We start from the raw sequence: 19,636 nt of genomic DNA, 5'->3' as shown, positions 1-19,636 counted from the left end.
AGAGACAAAAATGGAAATAAACAGTGTTGCTCCTGCTAACCAGTGTGTTAAAATGTTATAGCCAACAAAAAAACTGAGTGGACTCTGAATGACACTAAAACAATAATATTCGTTTAACAGAAACAATAATGCAATGAATAAATGATGAACTGACGGTGCATAACACAAATCTATTTTATGTTCGAAGTTAACATTAATGATCATGTTCCATCACACGAAAACCTCGCTGAGCTTCACGTAATAATGTCGTTGTTCTTCTTCCGATGGTTTCAAAGTAATCTTTGCTTTTGGTAGTTCTTCAATAGTTACCACTCTCCAGTTATATCTTCTGTTACTGATCCTAAGATGGTGGTGCAATATTCTTTTACTCCATAGTCTTCACGGCATTTTGGACGGGTCTTGAGTGTCTTCGGGTGGTTCGATCAGGTTCGATCACCCTGATGGATCAGATAAACCATGCTTTGGCACGCTGGCAGGGTAGAGCCCAAGTGTCCATTACTGCGTGCACTTGTCTTTCTTCAAATAAGGGTGCGATGGGGCTTCATGTCTGCTGCACACTTGAAGGTTTACGATTGTTCTGAAGGCGATATTCCACTGCCCTCTCAAACTAAGTTGGCTTTTGTGTTGTAAGGTCTGCTGCTCTAGGAATTGTTCATGACCTCCAGCAGAGAGTCAATAGTGCGTTGTAAATCATCTGTCTCCGGAGGCGTGGACATACTGAATCTTGCCTTTGCCCATGTTTGTATCTGGTCATCCTTCTGCTCGGAACACCCGGAATTACGATTTGAGAGTATGTGATTGTCTGTTCTCCCATATTTCTTACTAGGTTTGTATTTACACGTTTCCACGAGATAGGTACACCGACTGGCGTGTGCTTCATAATGACTCAGGCATGTTCCATCTGCCTCTCTGTCAGGACGATATCTGGAAATGGTATTATTTCAGGCCAGTCGGGAAAATGTGACATATGCATGTTGTTAGTTGGTAGTCAGTCAAATCAATCTCTTAGAGTATCTCGTATTAACTCAATTTAACTATCCAGAGGTTCATTAAACGTGGAAACTGTTGTCGGTGGCAGTGAGTGAAGTACCTCACTTTCGTGGCAGTAGAGTAAGGTTTGAAGTTGTGTTACGCGCGATTTGGGTCTTGCAATTTGTTCTAGAACAGTGGTATCCACCATACGTGTATTAAAGTGGTGAGAGTAGCTGTGTTGATCATTAAATCACGAAGTGTTCAGGATTCAGCGGGAACCTGCAGTATCTGAAAAGAAATTATTTCCTCTCCATTTACCGCTGGTATACATATATTCTTCCACTTCATTCTGCAGAAGCACTGGGGAGGCAGAAGCCTGGCATTATCATACGGATGCCTCACAGGTTGGGATTGCATGTTGTATAGTTTGGTAAGTGCCTAAAGCATGGAGTGTAAATTGCGAATATTGCCTTGTAATGGAAGTTATGACTCCTTCTATCACCTGTGCATCTGCCGTGGTCGCTGCTACATGTAGTTGGGAGTAACGCCGCACAGGGACTCGACAGTCACATGCAAAGTAACCGTAGCTCCGCATATAAACTTGCTACCTGCCACGTGTTCGCCTGATATGTCCCTATGCCTTTCACTGTGGCTGATTATGTGGAACTGCGTTTCTCTGGTAATAATTACCCCATTATTTCATTTCTTCACCCAGGACACTGTCTGCAGATTCAGAAATGAAATATTCTCACTCTACTCTCTGCCTTGCTTTTCTTAAATTAATGGGATTTTTTCTCCCTCACCCTAGACATTCTCATCAGAATCAAAGCTTCATTGTGGTTTGGCTTAGTGGGATCAAAATTCACACTGGTCTTCTTGCTGACGTCGGTGTCATGATATACGATAATCCAAGCCCACATGGCTGAGACAGCCTCTCATAACTGAACCCTGTGTAAATTGCTGTAAACCACACTATAAATGTACACTTTAATGACTGACAAAGACAGTCCGGTGGTAACCTTTCTTTCACATGCACTTTCTCAAGACATCTTCAGGGTTCCCTGTATTATAAACTATCGCTGTTAGCATTGCCTTTTTCATGTCGGTAAATGCTCCCTGTTCTACAATTTGTGGGGCGGGATGGCAGAATGCAGTGACCGGCTGAATGCAATAATTTCACATCCTTCCTCTAATCTAGCTCATGCAATGTGTTCCGCTTCCTGACTCTGACAGAATGCAAAACGGTCTTTCTTCTGTCTGCCTGATGCAAGTCTCTGGCGGCTGCCTGCATATCTGAACATTTATTTTTCAACTGTGTCACTACCTTCTCAGCGGCCTATTTCTCTAATACTGCTCACTGGATATCCTGATGTGCTCACACATTTTTTTAGATTAGATTAGACTTACAGTGTGGAAACAGGCCCTTCGGCCCAACAAGTCCACACCGACCCGCCGGAGCGCAACCCACCCATACCCCTACATTTACCCCTTATCTAACACTACGGGCAATTTAGCTTGGCCAATTCACCTGACCCGCACATCTTTGGACTGTGGGAGGAAACCGGAGCACCCGGAGGAAACCCACGCAGACACGGGGAGAACGTGCAAACTCCACACAGTCAGTCGCCTGAGTCGGGAATTGAACCCGGGTCTACAGGCGCTGTGAGGCAGCAGTGCCAACCACTGTGCCACATGTGGGATTATTGGATTAGAATTGCCCGATGTGGAGAAGATTTGCTTGATTCCTGTGGTCCGGAGCAGTGCTTTTTGACAATAATTTGGCAATCTCCCAGTTTGCGATCATTCATTCTGCACGGATTTTTTTTTCAAAACTTTTGATTAATTGTCCTAAACAGTATATTATTGCTGTAAGCTTCTCAAGTTGAGAAACGGGCTTTACTTGAGATTTCGTAGATTAATTGGAAGACTTCTGTCCGATGGATACTAGCCCAGGTTTACCATTGCAACAGAATTTTGCCCTGCAGGACTGTATTTTCTTTTTGAGATACTGCCTCAGTTTGTATCGTATATGAGCAATGCTCTGCTCCTGTACTTTCTCTGTCATTTAAAATTCATTAACAATTAGTTTGGGGATGCATTGGACTGAGGGAACGGCTTTTCTTATTCCCTTGTTTCGAATCCAATCGGGTCTGTACCAACTTTTCGATGTTTTACTTGACCATCCCAAAAAAAACCATGGAAACAGTTGTTTGATGGACGAGAAGTAAACACCTGTTGGCTTTATCTGTAAAAAATAAAGTTCCGTGTTTGTAACAACTGGCTGAGGCAAACTCTTCGGAGATATCAGGTTTGGGGGCGAAGCGATGTCGTAGCAACAAAGTTCACTTCTTATCGTGGTCCCACCTCGGTGTCAATTTCCAACACAGTGTTTTTATCCCTTACTCCGAGAGAAGAACTGGAATTCGACTTATGTACAAAATAATATCCAGCTATTTAATATAATTGATTTTAGAACACAAGAGTGTACTCCAAACTAATGATAAATTCTACAAAATATCTTATGCTTTAACACTACTATGTATAATCACATACTATCACACTAGAACTTGACCGCGTTCCAGATACGATATCTTCTTATTCAGATGGTCCAGGAGATTTCTACACTTTCGATGGTTATGTTCATGTAACCGAACTGAGCGGGATTTTGTGCCAATAATTATTCTTCCGAGTCTTTGCTCTATTTTGGGAGGACCTTGACGATCTGCCAATGGATTGATAAAGTTTGACGACACCGATGAATCAGAGCTTAACAGGTGTTCACACACTGATGGCAAACTTGCCCCTAGATGGTCATTACGGTAAGTGCTGTGCACATGTTGCGTCCTTCAAATAAAGGTGTGAGGCGCTTCCATGTCGAGCGAAGACTTGGTGCTCCTGGTTGTTACCATGGTGACATTCCATTCTTCCATAAATGTTAAACTTCATTTGCGTATTGCAGGGTCAGCCGCTGTCAGATTTCTTTTAAAACCATCTGTGGACAGCTCCAATCTGTCTGGCATTTTGAAGCATCAAGATAAGCATCATCATTTTTGTCTAGTGTGACTTATATTTCCCAGCATTCTTTAGTTTATAAGCACTTTATCGAAGTTAATCATAAATAAATTATTTTGCAAGGCCCGTCCAGCACAAATTTTCACGAGTTACAGACTTCGTATAGAGTTAACTCAAACCAATTGTCAAAACAGACTTCAAAGTTATTCATTGAAGATATTGATAGATCATCAATAAAACAATTCAATTCCACCGTGTAAACTTCAAGATTTACAAGGAGCACAAGGAAAATGACATCCGCATTTGGAAACCGTATGGGCTCAGTGGGGTAAAACTGTTTCTGTCACAGCCCTAGGGACTCAGTTCGATACCAGACCGAGACATACAGACTGTGTGAATGTTATCCATTCTCCCCGTGTTTGTTTGTGTTTCGTCTGGGTGCTCTAGGATGGTTGCAATGGAATGTCGTGATCTGGGCATGTGTGAGGTACAGATTGTCGCGAGGAGAATGCAACGATGGGGATTGTGATTCATGAACTGAGGGGAATTGAATGTTATTACAGAGGAGAGCGGGATGTAATGGCCAAGGTTCCGTAGGATGAAGAGACTGAGGGGGAGTTGCATGTAGTGTCTGACGGAAGTGGACTGTAGTGACCGACTTGGAGTAGGGTGTACGACAGAGGGAAGTGGGTTAAGGTGAGTGAGGTGGATTATCAGATTCCACCATCCCCTCCCCCAGATCCCCTGATGCACCTGCACCTCACACACGCACAAACACACACACACACACACACACACACACACACACACACACACACACACACACACACACACACACACACACACACAAACACACACACACACCACTGTTACAAGTGCCAGGCCCTTGTTTTCAAGAAGAAGTTGGAATATTGAGTGTGTTGCTCCTGACTCCACGCTGCACTGCTTCGTTTATACGCGTCAAAAGGTACGATTTCCTGAAACATCTCGATCTCAGGCAATGCTGCCCACTTAAAGTCATACTTCACATTCGGTCGTGCTCTCCGTGTGATAGTGCCAACTCAGTTGCTCAATGTACGATGGATAGGAATTGGAATGCTCTTCTATCTCATCTCCTCTCTCCGAACGACAAGATTAACCTCAGTCATTTTTTGTCCTATCCTGGAGGATGTTTTGCCTCACAGAATGATCTTGAGAGTGGTCAGGGAATGAAAGACTTCTGACGCACTCTTTGGCATTTCTGTATTTTAGACTCAGACGACTGCTGTCCCCCTTCATTGTTCTTCATAATTGCTATCATCTCTGTTTCTTTTTGTATCTCACTGTCAGTCACTCTGACTATCAATCATTCTGTCTCTGCCTTTGCTTGTCGCTCTCCCTCAATTCTCCTATCTCTGTCTGTCCCTCTCCCTTTATGTATCTTTAACTGTCTCCCATTAATTACAAATGTCCTGTCCTTGTTTGTTGATAAAACACAATATCTCTTAATGAAGCAAATTCAACTCCATGAGTTACTGCGCAGGTCATAAATCCAATTGGTCAGTCTCCCTGAGGTAACCTTCTTTACTGACCAACATGCCAGCTGTTTCGGTCTTGTCCGCCAACCTGCTAACCATACCTCATTTTGTTCGTCCAAATCATTTGTATTTAAAAAAAAGTTAATCGAGAGAGGAAGGGTCTGAATGACCACCTGTGCTATTGCAACTGGCTTGAACTGGGATGTGGTCAGAATGACTTCCACTTCTCGTGGGACAGGTTCAAGTGAATTGGATTAAAGGACTTTCCGTCCTTGTTTTCATTTTGCAATATTTCATTTACCTCTCAATTGTCGACTTGAGTTTCCCTCTGACCGCTTTTCCGCAACCCCCTTTGTAAACTTATGGTGCCTGGCCCTTCTCTGACTCTCCTTCCCACTTGCTATATTTGACTGCTGGACATTCTAGCATTTTCTTCCTCACTCACATTTTTATACCACGTCATGTTCTCTTTCTCTCTCGTTCTGTGTTTGGGTGTGTGTCCCTATACCTGTCTTACTCAGGAATATGCCATGCAATCAGAGTCTCTAACTCTTTCTTCCATGTCCACTGGAAAACGTGCTTTGCCGACTTCCCCAACTACCAGTCATCCAAACGAAGCAAGTTACTGGACTGGGTGCCACAGGAACTGAGTGGGACGTGGTTTCATTCCAATTACTGTCCCGTGCTGCATGTCTGAGGGGTACAGGCTGTAAGAGCTGAAAGCTCACTGGGGACAGTGCTGCATTTCGTCAGTCATAATTACATCAGCCATCACAAGAAGTGAACGTATGCTTTGCATTGCATCACTCTGCATCACAATTCAGCCAACATCCGTAGAGAGCATTCAGCTGCACGTTTTGACATTCATGACACATAAACACACGTAACTGGCAGCCATTGTTCAGAACCATGTATAACACAGAAAAGAAAAAAGAAATATCTTCACCGTTTCAATATCCTTTCAGCCAATAAAGGAGAAATGGTCCTGTCACTTTTACAGGTACTGACTCCCACATTCTACAACCAACTTCATGATTATTCATTTCCTCAATCGTCCTCTACGCCTTCTACCCCAACTGAGACTAATGCACCCTGTGACTGATCTCAGCACCAAGATGAAAACATTCTCCTATCTACTATGTATAAACCCTCAGACGTTTGGACACCTCTTTTATATCCCTATCTCAATTTCCTCTGTATTGAGCAAAATGATCCCAGTCTGCCAAGCCTCTTTACATAAACAAAACTCGCCAGCCCCAAGCAAGGTCCTAGCAAATCTCTTTTGTATAATTCCCATGAAAAACACGTCCCTCTCATGATGTGGTTCCCAGGCATGCATGACATAATGGTACCGTGGCCTACCCATCATTTAGGTAGGTGGACAAGCTTCGAGAAACATACAGCATTGCGCTTCTGTCTTCGTACCAGTGGTTGTCTTAGTTTCATTATCTTGATTAATTTCTGTGCTTGATTTAATTTCAAGGTTTCTGTCAGTTAGCGGGATAGCATTATTTATAAAGTTTGAGTGAAGATTTGTAGCTCAGGTGTCCGTTGTTGGGGTTCTGTTCGCCGTGCTGGAAGTTTTTGTTGCAAACGTTTCGTCCCATGGCTAGGGGACATCATCAGTGCTGCGGAGCCTCCTGTGAAGCGCTTCTTTGATGTTTCTTCCGGTATTTATAGTGGTTTGCTCTTGCTGCTTCCGGGTGTCAGTTTCAGCTGTCCGTTGTAGTGGTTTGTATATGGGGTCCAGGTCGATGTGTCTGTTGATGGAGTTGATGGAGCATTATTTATAACCTGATTAACAGCAAGGCATCGTCCGTGAATTTTCAAAAGGTTGGATGAGTTCAGAGTGGTAGATGTGATTGATATGTACTTCAGTCAGGCGTTCGACAAGTTTCTTCATGGAAGACTGATTATCAAGGTTATATCTCATGGAATACAGAGTGAACCAACCCTTTGGATACAGAATTGGCTCAAAGGTAGAAGACAGAGGGAGGTGGTGGAAGTTTGTTTTTCTGATTGGAGCCTTTAAACCAGTGGAGTGACACAAGGATCGATGCTGGGTCCTCAACTTTTCGTCATTTATATAAATGATTTGGATGCGAGCAGAAGAGGTACATTTAGTACCTTTGCAAATCACACCAAGAGTAGGGCTGTAATGGACAGCGTAGCGGGTTACCTCAGATTACAGCACGATGTTGACCAGATGGGCCAAAGCGCTGAGATGTGGAAGATGGAGTTTTATTCAGATAAATGCGAGGTGTTAAATTTCGGGAAAGCAAGCATTCGCATGACTTTTACACTTAATGGTAAAATCGTAGGGAGTGTTGCTGAACAAAGAGACATTGAAGAGCAGTTTCATAGTTCCTCGAAAGTAAAGTCGCAGGTAGACAGGATAGTGAAGAAGGAATTTGTCTTCTATCCTTTATTCATCAGACTATTGGGTACAGGAGATGGCAGGTCATGTTGCGGCTGTTCAGGACATTGGTTAGACCACTGTTGGAGTATTCCGTGCAATTCTGATTTTTTTTATGGGAAAGCTATTGTGAAACTTGAAAGGGTTCAGAAAAGATTTACAAAAATGTTGCCAGAGTTGGAGAATTAGAATTATCTTAGGAGACTGAACAGGCTGGGCTGTTTTCCGTGAAGCGTAGGAGGCTGAGGGGTTACCTAAGAGCGGTTTGCAAAATTATGAGGGGCATGGATTGGGTAAATAGGCAAAGTCTTTTTCCTGTGATTGTGGAGTCGAGAAGTAAAGGGCATAGGTTTAAGGTGAGAGGGGAAAGATATACAACAGATCTAAGGGGCAACGTTTTCACACAGTGGGTGGTATGACAATGGAATGAGCTGCCAAAGGAAGTGGTGGAGGTTGGTACAATTGCAACATTTAAATGACATTTGGATGGGTTTGTGAATAGGAAGGATGTGGAGGGATATGGGCTGGGTGCTGGCAGTTGGGCTGATTGGGTTGGACTATCTGATTGGCATCGTCGGGTTGGACCAAAGGGTCTGTTTCCATGCTGTACATCTGTATGTCTCTATGACTCTATAACAGAAGGAGAGCATTTGGCTTTTGTTGCCAACGCTGATTTTTCATTATGTTCATTTACAGGAGTCCATAAAACCATAAGAAATAAGTGAAGTGTTAGACCATTCGTGTCATGCAGCACGCTCAGTTCAATATGACCATGGCTGTTAGACATTCTTCGTGTACAGCTTCCAACTTTTTCCCGGTAACCATTTATTCCTTTATTGGTCAACAATACTTTGACATTACCCTCACATAAACACAAGGAGCGAGCACCCGAACTCTGTGTGGCATGGACTTTCAAATGTACACAAACCTCTGAGACAACAGTTTCCTCCTTGTCACAGTCTTAAAGCGTCCTAAATGTATTTTGAGTCTCAGTCCATTGATTCGAAATTCTTAGATGTGGGGAGAAATACTCTCAGCGTTTACCTGTCAAACCCTTAAGAATACTATTTCCTTCACTGAAATGATTCCACATTTTTCAAAATTCCAACAGGTGTTGCCAAAAGGCGTATCCTTTGATCATAAGACAGTCTTTGTTTACTTGGGATTATGCCAATGAACATTCTCACAACTGTTAACAACGCATTTTAATAATATTTTATAAGAATGGTTTCAGAATGGCTCACGTTTCAACTCCCCTCTCCATTTCAGCAAGTATATACAGGCCCTTGACGCTCTGTATTGCCACTCCCTAAGTACCCGACGCCTTGAGGAAGAAAGCCTCATTCTCCGCCTCGGGACCCTCGAACCCCACAGCATCAATGTGGATCGCATCAATTTCATCATTTCATATCTGTCCCCTTATCCCAGCTCCAAACTTCCAACTCAGCCCCGCCCTCTTGGCTGTTGCCTTCCTTTCCACCAATCTGTTCCACCCTTCTTGTTGACTTATCAACATTACACCCACCTCCGTCTCCCTACTCATTCTCAACCATCTTTTCCTCCAGACCCTCACCTCTCATTTATCTCTCCACCCCCTCGGCTAACTGCGCCATTCCTGATATAAGGCTTTTTCCCAAAACGTCACTTTTCCTGCTCTTCGTGTGCTGCCTGGCCTGCTGTGCTTTTCATGTGCCACACTCTTCACTCTATTATTCAGCATCTGCCGTCCTCACTTACGCCTGTCCTCTCTGATACGCTCAGTAGTATCTGAAATTCTAGTAGTGGATGAGATGTTATCCTGATCCACTGATGCTTCGTGACAGTCATTCCTCAGTCCCATACATTATCTCACCATAATTCTTTCTGTAATTCTGGTCCTATGTCGTCATCGAGAACTTAATTTTTCCTTGTAACTAATGGTACAAATCTATTCTCTGACCAATCGTCTGTAATGCATTATTCACTTAAATGTAGAATAGGAGCTGCTTCCATTTCTGTAAAATCTACAGGCACGTCGTTAAGTGTGTCAGACCCTGTAGGAACTTCCAGTTTTCCAACTTTCGGTTGCTTGATGTGCATTATCTGAAACTGGCCTACAGTAAGTGATATGCGGAGAGTGAATGAAATGTAGGAAACGGCATAGAACAATTTCAGCGTCCACGTCTACATAGTATTTCGGTAGTACTGTATTCTTTCCTCCATCTGTTGAGAGATTAAAGCCTTTGCCGTCGAGGCTGAATTCCAGCATGCTCCTTTCAGTCCGGTTAAATCTACATATACCTACATCTCACAGTCAGAGTTGGTGTGGATTATTTGGTATGTCTTTGTCTTTCTTTGTGTTCCAAAATAAATGACCCCACACAATGTTACAGTTCAATGTGTTGTATTTCTGTCTTCAGAGGTTATATCGAAGAAAGGTATTTCTTTGGATACCGCCGACATTCTTCATCTGACAATGAAGGCACAGTTCTGTCCCGGTATTTATTACGGGAATCATCAAAACAAACCTTACTCTGATATGCTTCAACATACCTGGCAAATAGTCATGTGATCTATTTATGCAATTGTCATTTGTTGTCACACATAGTTCCACCAGGGGAAAAAAAACTGTGATTGACCTATAACTTCTCTATCATGTGCATTTGCATGTGTCATTTTTCATAAATATTTAGCATGATTCTGCCCAAGTTACCGAAAATTCCATTCCATCCGGGCGACGCAAACAGTAACCATATCTTCCACTTATCTATTTGGTTGGTTAACTTATGCAATCCATTTCGCCTCCACACCCCCTCGCAGTTAGTTGTCCCTCGACTCCATGTTGCAAAAGATTGACGCAACCAGATTTCGTTGGAACATGAGATTTTGTGTTATTAAGACAGACCCTCCAATTACTCGGCTGTCAATAATTTCATAGTTTTGACTGTCATTGATTCAAGTGGTGTTAGGTCAGTTGTTGTTCGGGACATGTCCAGATATGATTAAAATGCATGCAATTATGTCTACACATCTTTCTCTCTCTGCTATATTCTTTTCATCCTCTCTGACATCGCTAAACTCTGCAATATTATGGAATATGCACACCAGTAATAGTTCCAAGTAATGACAAGTTCTTTTCATGATGCTTTCCGTGAACTGCCCCCAATCTGTATCAATCGAAAAGGGCAATCCAGGGCTTGCAATTATTATGTACAGTGATATTTGCCACTGTGTGGGTCATCAGACCAGAAGACCATAAGACATAGGAGTGGAAGTAAGGACATTCGGCCCATCAAGTCCACTCCGCCATTCAATCATGGCTGATGGGCATTTCAACTCCACTTACCAGCGTTCTCCCCGTAGCCCTTAATTCATCCAGACAACAAGAATCTATCAATCTCTATGTTTGCCTAATGCAATGCCGAATGGGAAAGTGCTCCCTCCTTGAATACTGATCGAGAATCATTGAACAAGCTTGCATCAGCCAACTGCAAAGAAGAGATCAAAAAATATCAGGAGATTTTTCCCTGGCACCCTCGGCAATAGCTGGTGAGCCATTCCTCTCTCAGGGGGTCTGCCTGGGTTTTTCTGTAGACATTATTGTCAGTATGTAGCCACGTATCTCCTGATTCGTCCGCACAGTCGATCTTAGCTTAGGCAGCTGAGCATGCCTTCACGCAAATGCGATCAGGTTCACAATAAATTTTAAGGAGGAAATTCTGTCTATATTCTGTTACTACATTTTTTTACTTACTAACCCATTTTGTGTTTTGTTTCTCTCCGTGTTGTTCCCATTTTCTTGTCTTCTTTGTAGTAGTCTTTGCTTGTAAATTTTGAATATTGTTCTTCTCTACTCCTACCATTGCCACGTCAATGTCTCTGTTGTTTCACGATCTGCTATATCTGTTCTCATGGTCTCTCGCTGTGCTTCTGTTTCACCGTCTTGGTTTCGATATTCTAAACCTGGGAACTGAAATGTGATCTTATCTTCATATTTTGAACATTGAATCCTATTCAAAGTGGAAAATCATTGGATTCATAGAATTCATTCTTGTTGATGGCATTTGCTCCAGAAATTATACCCAATTTTGACAATTTCCCTGAAAAACAGGACACACGGGACAAGATGGATTACCATACTACTTTCAAATGCCACATGTCAGCAGATGCTTTAAATTATTCTGGTCACCAAAATACATAGCCCAAAAAGCCACAACATAAGTCCTTCAAGTATGTATTCTGAATGTGACAGGCATCTCAGGAATTTCAATCTGAAAAACTTCAACATGGTTTTCATCTCTGGTTTCTCTCTGGCTGTCGGTGCAGTATTTAAAGATGGCTCTGTAAAAATGCTAATATTTTACTATTTCAATGCTGTTGTTTAGCAGAGATGTTACAAAGTATTAGGAATCGGACTGAATTCATAATCCGAAAATTCTTCCGATGTTCAGCTCATGTAATTAAATTATTTATTGAAACAAACGGTGATTTCAAAAGATTTTTGACTTGCTTTCGGAAGGTTCTCTGTGTCACAGCATAAATATATATGGTTGTGCAGCAACTAGGGAACTGGAGCATGAAACCTATTTTATTTACAAAACTGTGCAGAAACATCAACGTTAGTTCCAAACTCGACATACGGTTCCATATGGAATACAGCATAAAGACAAATCAATGAAATTGCCTGAGATAACGAACAGCAAAACAATAGACCTCTTTCTCTGCACCATCTCTGCGTCTCGTGCAGGGTCCCCAATACTTTGACGTTGGAGCTTCGGTGCTGTGCTTGCCACTAAACCCTACCTTACAGTAAGAGCATTGAATAACACAATAAACAAAAATGGGACGCTGGTAATTAGTATATAATTCAAAGTTTATGCGAAGATTTGTACCTTGGGTGCTCGTTGTTGTCGCTGTGTTCACAACATGAGTTTGACTGGGACAACACTACTATTATACGACGATCCAAACAGAGAACAGTTAGGGAGTTCCTAGGGACATGGCACTCATTCACAGATTCAATCAATAAGCACCTCGACCTGGATCCAATATATTGGCCACTCTTGCAGAGAGCTGGAACTGGCAATCGGAAGCGGCAGATTCAAACCCCTATAAATGCCAGAGAAAAGATCACAGAAGCGCTTCACAGGAGGATCCCAAGCACTGAGGATGTCACCTAGACAGGGACGAAACAGCTGCAACACAAATTCACAGCTCGGCGAACACATCAACATTAGTATATAATGTGAGAATTCGATAGATGCCCAGATTCGTGCAGTCCAATTACTTCCAGAAATTCAACAAAACCAGGCATACATCTCAAGTTAATAAGGGTCCATTAATGTAAAATACCAGAACACATTTTTCAAGCAACTTAGCACAACCACCGAGCCCAGAACCAAGATCGCTGTTTTCGTAGTGCAATATTTAGTTTTCAGTTTCTGTGACCAAATAGCTATAAATCGATCAAACCTGAAAGCAATAGTGAACCACACAGAACAGTCTGTCACTGTGTAAAGCACAGCAGCATGTAAATTACAGAGTCGGATGGAATAAAAAAGACATAAATGATTTGGATATCGAATTGAAATTTGCCTCAATATGAAATCGAAGATAACGACAAGTAGATCAACTGCAGCCATGACCACGGCATAGTGAGTGACACACTTGTAAACATTATAGTTTCCGCGAGTGAGGATCACAATGGTCGTTACCTTAACTGTGGAAAAAGCAAATCAGTAATTAATTTAAATATCACGGTGATTAAAGAAATATGGTTCTTTAGTGAGGTTTGAAAATTAATTATTTTGCTCTACAGATGTATTAAAATGAAGGAACAATCACAATTGCACATTTTGAACAGAGGATAGGAAATGAACTGTCTCATCTAAGAAATACAAGTACATAGTTCAAAATAAATGTCATGTTCTTTGCAAATTAGAATGTATCAGATTAAGATCAACTGCTGACAGACGCTGAAGAGCTACAAAGGAAAATAATAATTTCATAAAGGATATGAAAATGAGGCTTCCCATAGTAAAGATTATTGATCTCAACAAGGTTTGGGCAGTGTAGTCAAAGGAGCTAATTTTACTAATCTCGGTATGACTCATGAAACTATAGTAACAGTGGCTCATGTTTAGAAAAATAAATTAAGCGTATTTTCCAAATCAGTGGACGCGAGGACGTGATACTCAGCACGTTTAGACAAACACGCCAAGTTTCGTGCATGACTAACCATCTTGAATAACTATGACAACTTGTTCAAGTTTGAATAAATGATGATGGCCCAGGTTGAAACAAAATATCCGAAAGCACCGCTGAACTCAGTAGAATTTAAAGACGGCAGCAGGGAATGAAGAACATGGCCAAAAACTTTCAGAAATCGACACTTGATGATCAAGCATAAAATTAGAAACTTGCTTCAAAATTATTGCGGACCAAGCCAGGTCCACTGCAAATATTTCAAGAAGGTAGTTTGTACATTAGCTTTTCTAGTTATTTGACGTATATGTAGGTGAGTATTTCAGGAGTGATGCAGCTAGCCCAACCACTCGGTTTTAAACAAAAGTAAATTTATTTTCTCTTGAATAAAAATGAACAAACTATCGAGTAACACAATTTACTTGAAACACAAGCGACTCTTTCTCAACTTAATGAGGCTGTTGCAAATACTTGCACCATCCCCGAAACAAGCTTTTGTCACAGAAATGGTCGATCAAGTCCTGCTTCTTTCAGGCGAGATGTCACAGTGAGAAAAGACCAGCACATAACTGCTTCTTTGGGTCCCTAGCAGTTTCTCTGTCTTCCCAGCTAAAACTTGACAAACAGCTGCAAAAACAAGCAGTTCGCTAAAACCCAAAACCAAACCAAACCCTAAACTTAGAAATCTGCACACTCGCTTTACATTGTACAAGCGTTGTTTTCATATGAGCCAACTACATTTCTTCTGAAGTGCATAGTTCCAGACATATCGGAACGTTTGCTTTAACAATATTTTCCCCTTTTGGAAAATAACATGGCCAACATATCCTTGTTGAAGGAGCAGCATCGTCAGAAAACTGAAAGAACTGCGGATGCTGTAATTCGGAATGAAAAACAGAGGTGTTTGGAAAAGTTCAGCAAGCCAGGCAGTATCTTTGTAGAAATTCAAAGTTAACATTTCGAGTTTGTGACTCTTCTGGATAATTTTAAATTGCAGCTCGGTATTGTGAATTTCATGCTAAAATCCATATGGGGCTACAAGACGCCATAACAATAAGAACAGAGCAGTAACAATTCAATTGTTTATGGTTATGTTCGCGAAGCTGGGAAGTTTGTTGCCAGCACAACGAAAATGCCCACAATTACTGCATTGGCACACGTGCGATAAATCTTTGCACAAGCCTAATACAAATAACAATAGTTTGAAAATATTATTGTGAGGTCTGTGATGAGACGGAGATGGCTAGATGAAAGACTGAGGCACTTGGGGCTGTTCCCATTGGAGAAAAGAAGGTTTAGGGGAGATTTGATAGAGGTGTAGATGATTAAGGGTTTAGATAGGGTTGACAGTGAGAACCTTTTTCCGCGTAAGGAGTCAGCTGTTACTAGGGGACACAGCTTTAAATTAAGGGGTGGTAGGTATAGGACAGATGTTAGGGGTAGATTCTTTACTCAGCGGGTTGTGAGTTCATGGAATGCCCTGCCAGTAGCAGTGGTGGACTTTCCCTCTTTATGGTCTTTTAAGCGGGCATTGGATAAGCATATGGAGGTTATTGGGCTAGTGTAGATTAGGTAGGCTTCGGTCGGCGCAACATCGAGGGCCGAAGGGCCTGTACTACGCTGTATTTTTCTATGTTATATGTTCTATGATGGCACTGCAATGCTTTTTGCCATTTGATAGATTTTTGATGCCTTTTCAAATGACTTTTGTGTGGACCAGTTCAAACCTCTAAACATACATTAGCCAGATAGATCAGAGCCTGACTTTTACTGGTTTAAAGACAAGGATTGGGCTGTGTATTCCAGATACAAACCGATTAGTGAAACGACTAGATTTCGAGATAAACACATTTAATTCCGACTCTACATGAATGTACATAAAACAAAAATTTCTAAAATGAATATGGTGAACTGCAATTCTACTGAAATACTTAACAAAATAGTATACAACTTAACAAACAGCTACGTATTGTCCCAATATAGGAAAAGCACACAAACTGCTTTAAAAATGCAAGTGACAAGCTAATGTCGTAATTCCGAATTCAGCAGTGAGGTGAACGCATACGTTTTTACTGCAACAGACAGACATCTGTAAATTGAAATGAGCCTGGTTTCCAACTGAAGACAATTCAGCGCAAATTTTTGAAATAATCCTGTCAGTCTCTGGAATGTAGATCTTCCCTCTTTGTTAATGGAAGTAGAACCTTCGCAGTAACTATTTTTATCAGAAACCATGACGAAGGATGTGTCCACGATAAAAATGTTAGCTTTTATGAAAACACTCACAGCCAGTCTTATTACCAAGGCCGCCTCCTGAAGTTAATTGGATAATGCAGTGACATATTCGAAATGTTTCTTCCATTTGTGACTGAAAATCATTAGATCGTCCATACACAAAACACAACTGGATAATTTCGAGAAAATGAAAATCTTATTGGTTAGTCTTTGAAACGTGGCTGTCATATTTGTCATACCAAACAGCCTGTCTTAATACTCATACAGTGCCATCAAAGCCAACATTTCCTACACTCTTTCAGATGAATGTATCGGCCAGCATGGTCTGAGCAACTCCAAATTATAAATTATGCTGCATAGCTCACATTCTGAATGCAACGTTCCGAATGTGGACGTGGATATGAATTAGATTTGCAAACTGCATTGACCTTACGATGGATCACAAATAATCGTGTGCCAGCTGGTTTCACTACCATTACTCTGAGAGAGCTCGATTTGCAGCAAATCACTTGGCTTTCATTGTCAGCATGTGTCCTTGTCACTTTTTCAATTTGTGCCCATTTTATAATGTTAATATGATACGGATTTTGCTTTACTGACACAGAATTTAGATAGTTGTTTCATGAGTAATCAGGTTAGGACTTCCAAGCTTAATCCTGCACCCTTCCAGGTCGTTTCAATATTCATCGAAAAGCTAACTGAATAGTTAAAAGCAATCTTTTGAGGACTTCATTTTTGCCTCATGTATTTTGAGCTGTGTCCGAATCCGAATCATGTGAATTTGGTTCTTCCCTCTTTTCTCATCATTGACATATTGTTATTTTCCTTTATTATCTCATCAAAATATCTTCTGAGCAATTTTGCAGGTGACAATTAGTGAGCTTTTTTACTATCTGGCGTTCTTATCAAATAATTCATCTTATTCAATGTCACTTTGATCTAATAATGTCCAAAACATCTTGTTTTTAAAAGTTCACATCACAGTACTGAGATTTACATTTTATATATGCAAGCAAAAACGCGAAGTTTTGATCCCTTATATGTTCTTTATTTTATTGCTTTCTTGGCTAGCTTTAAATTCGGTCAAAACCAATCATCTTGTATCTCTAATTTGGCGGAGCCTGTTTTGAGCTTAGGTGTAAAAAGTTCAGAAGAAACACAGGCAACACTGTTTTTTGCCCAACAGGTTTAGTTGGGTGGCCGAGCTTCTGAAGCGCTGCTTTATCGTCAGGTGGTTGTGGAGTAGGACCATAAGATCCAGCACACACAGCAAAATGTTAGAGTGCCATGCGGTCGAACATATTATCCAATTTACTTAAGTCATTCGTCCTAAGGAATGGATTTTCTAGCTTTGGAACATAAATATGTAAATCCTAGAACTCTTTCTAAGTCACACTGAAATAACATGATAGGCACAGACTTTTCATTGCTGTCATGGAGTTCATAAATATAGGGCATACTTTTAGGATGAGAGGGGAAAGATATAAAAGTGACCTAAGGTTCAACTCTTTCACGCAGAGCTGGCACGTTTGTGGGAGGAGCTGCCAGAGGAAGTGGTGGTGGCTGGTGCAATTGCAAAATTTCAGAGGCATTTGGATATGTATATGAATAGGAAGGGTTTGGAGTGATTTGGACTGGGCGCTGGCAGTTGGGACTAGATTGGATTGGGATAAGTGGTCGGCATGGACGGGTTGGAATGAAGGGTCTGTTTCCATGCTGTACATCTCGAAGACCGTATGCCTTAAAGTGGCTGAGATAACCCCTTTTGTTATGAAGCCTGAAGTCAACTTGACAATTTACATATAAGATATGCTGGGATTTACATATTAATGGGCCAAAGCTCGCAATCCCATTCTAAAAGATAAAAGACATAACCTAAGATTGTTTATATATTTCAGCCGCATGACACTGTAACATTTTGGTATAAATTTTGTGTGTTGTGGTCTTGCTCCACAACCATCTGATGAAGAAGCAACGTTTCAAAAACTAGTGCTTCCAAATCAGCCTGTTGGACTATAACCTCGTTTTGTTTGATTTTTAATTTAGTCTATTTAAAACAAGTATGATAATTGACACCCTGTCAACATATGTAGTCCTGACGCCTGACCCATCAACTTCTCTTGAATTAGTGTCTGCTCTTCTCTCACCTCATGCACAAAAGCTAAATCAATAAAGACTTAAATTAGTTATTGCATCGTCAGATTTGCTAATTGAGAAACATTAAATTGAATTCCTTTATCCCATGAACAAAATGCTTCAGGATTAATGTGACCGTTTTAATGCTGTCTGTGCTTATGGAAGTTATGTTGTAGGTTTGTTGTTCTATTCCTAAGATATCCATAGTATATTTGAATACTTGATGCAGATTTTTGATCCTATTCAATTTCCTTCAGTAGTCCATGCAGACTAGAAAAATTGAGAAGCTCTTCCATACTCGTTTCAGTTATAATCCCGAATAATAGTGTGACCGTTGTAATTCAAAGACACAGATCTATTACAGTCATCAAATGACTTGCAGGAGCTAAAGTTGGACTAGATAGAGAAAGCAAAAAATCGCACAACACCAGGTGATAGTCCAGCAGGTTTATCTGAGAGCCAAAGATTTCAGACTGCTGCTCCTTCATCAGGTGTTTGTCACCTGATGAAGGAGCGGCTTTTCAAAAGCTAGACTTTCCAAATAAACCTGTTGGACCATAATTTTGTCTTATGTGATTTTTTTAACTCAGTCTCCAAACTTTGAATGCCACTTGGTCTTTTAAAGAGGGATTGCAAGAATGATATGAACGTTTCCACAAAGATGATTAAGAAAGAGGTTGCTGGAAAAGCTCCGCAGACCTAGCATCGTCCGTGAAAATCATTCAAATCCAACTTTTCAGGGAAGGGTCACCGTATTCGAAACATTAACTTTGATTTATCTTCACAGTTGCTGCCAGACCACCTTATCTTTGCCAGCCAATTATGCTCTTGTTTCTGATTCACAGCTTGTGCAGTTCTTTCGTTTTCGATGGGTATGAAGTTCACACAAGTTGAGGCTTTTCAATCAGCTGACATATACGGCATGTTTGCGACATTTCAACTGCAATTTGATGTCGTCCAGGAAAAAAAGTTTTGCTACATTCGCTTGACATTTCACATCGTACAGTTAACCCATGTCTTGTATAATTTAAAAAAAAACACATATCAGATAAGAGTCCAACGGTTTTATGTAGAAACACTAGATTTCAGAGCGCGGCTTCTTCATCAGATGAAGGATCAAGGTTCCCAAAACTAAGTCTTCCAAATTAGCCTGTTGGACTGTAAA

This window comes from Hemiscyllium ocellatum, unplaced genomic scaffold, assembly GCF_020745735.1.
Source record: "Hemiscyllium ocellatum isolate sHemOce1 unplaced genomic scaffold, sHemOce1.pat.X.cur. R4, whole genome shotgun sequence".
Classification (NCBI taxonomy): domain Eukaryota; kingdom Metazoa; phylum Chordata; class Chondrichthyes; order Orectolobiformes; family Hemiscylliidae; genus Hemiscyllium; species Hemiscyllium ocellatum.
This window is presented reverse-complemented; position numbering follows the sequence as displayed.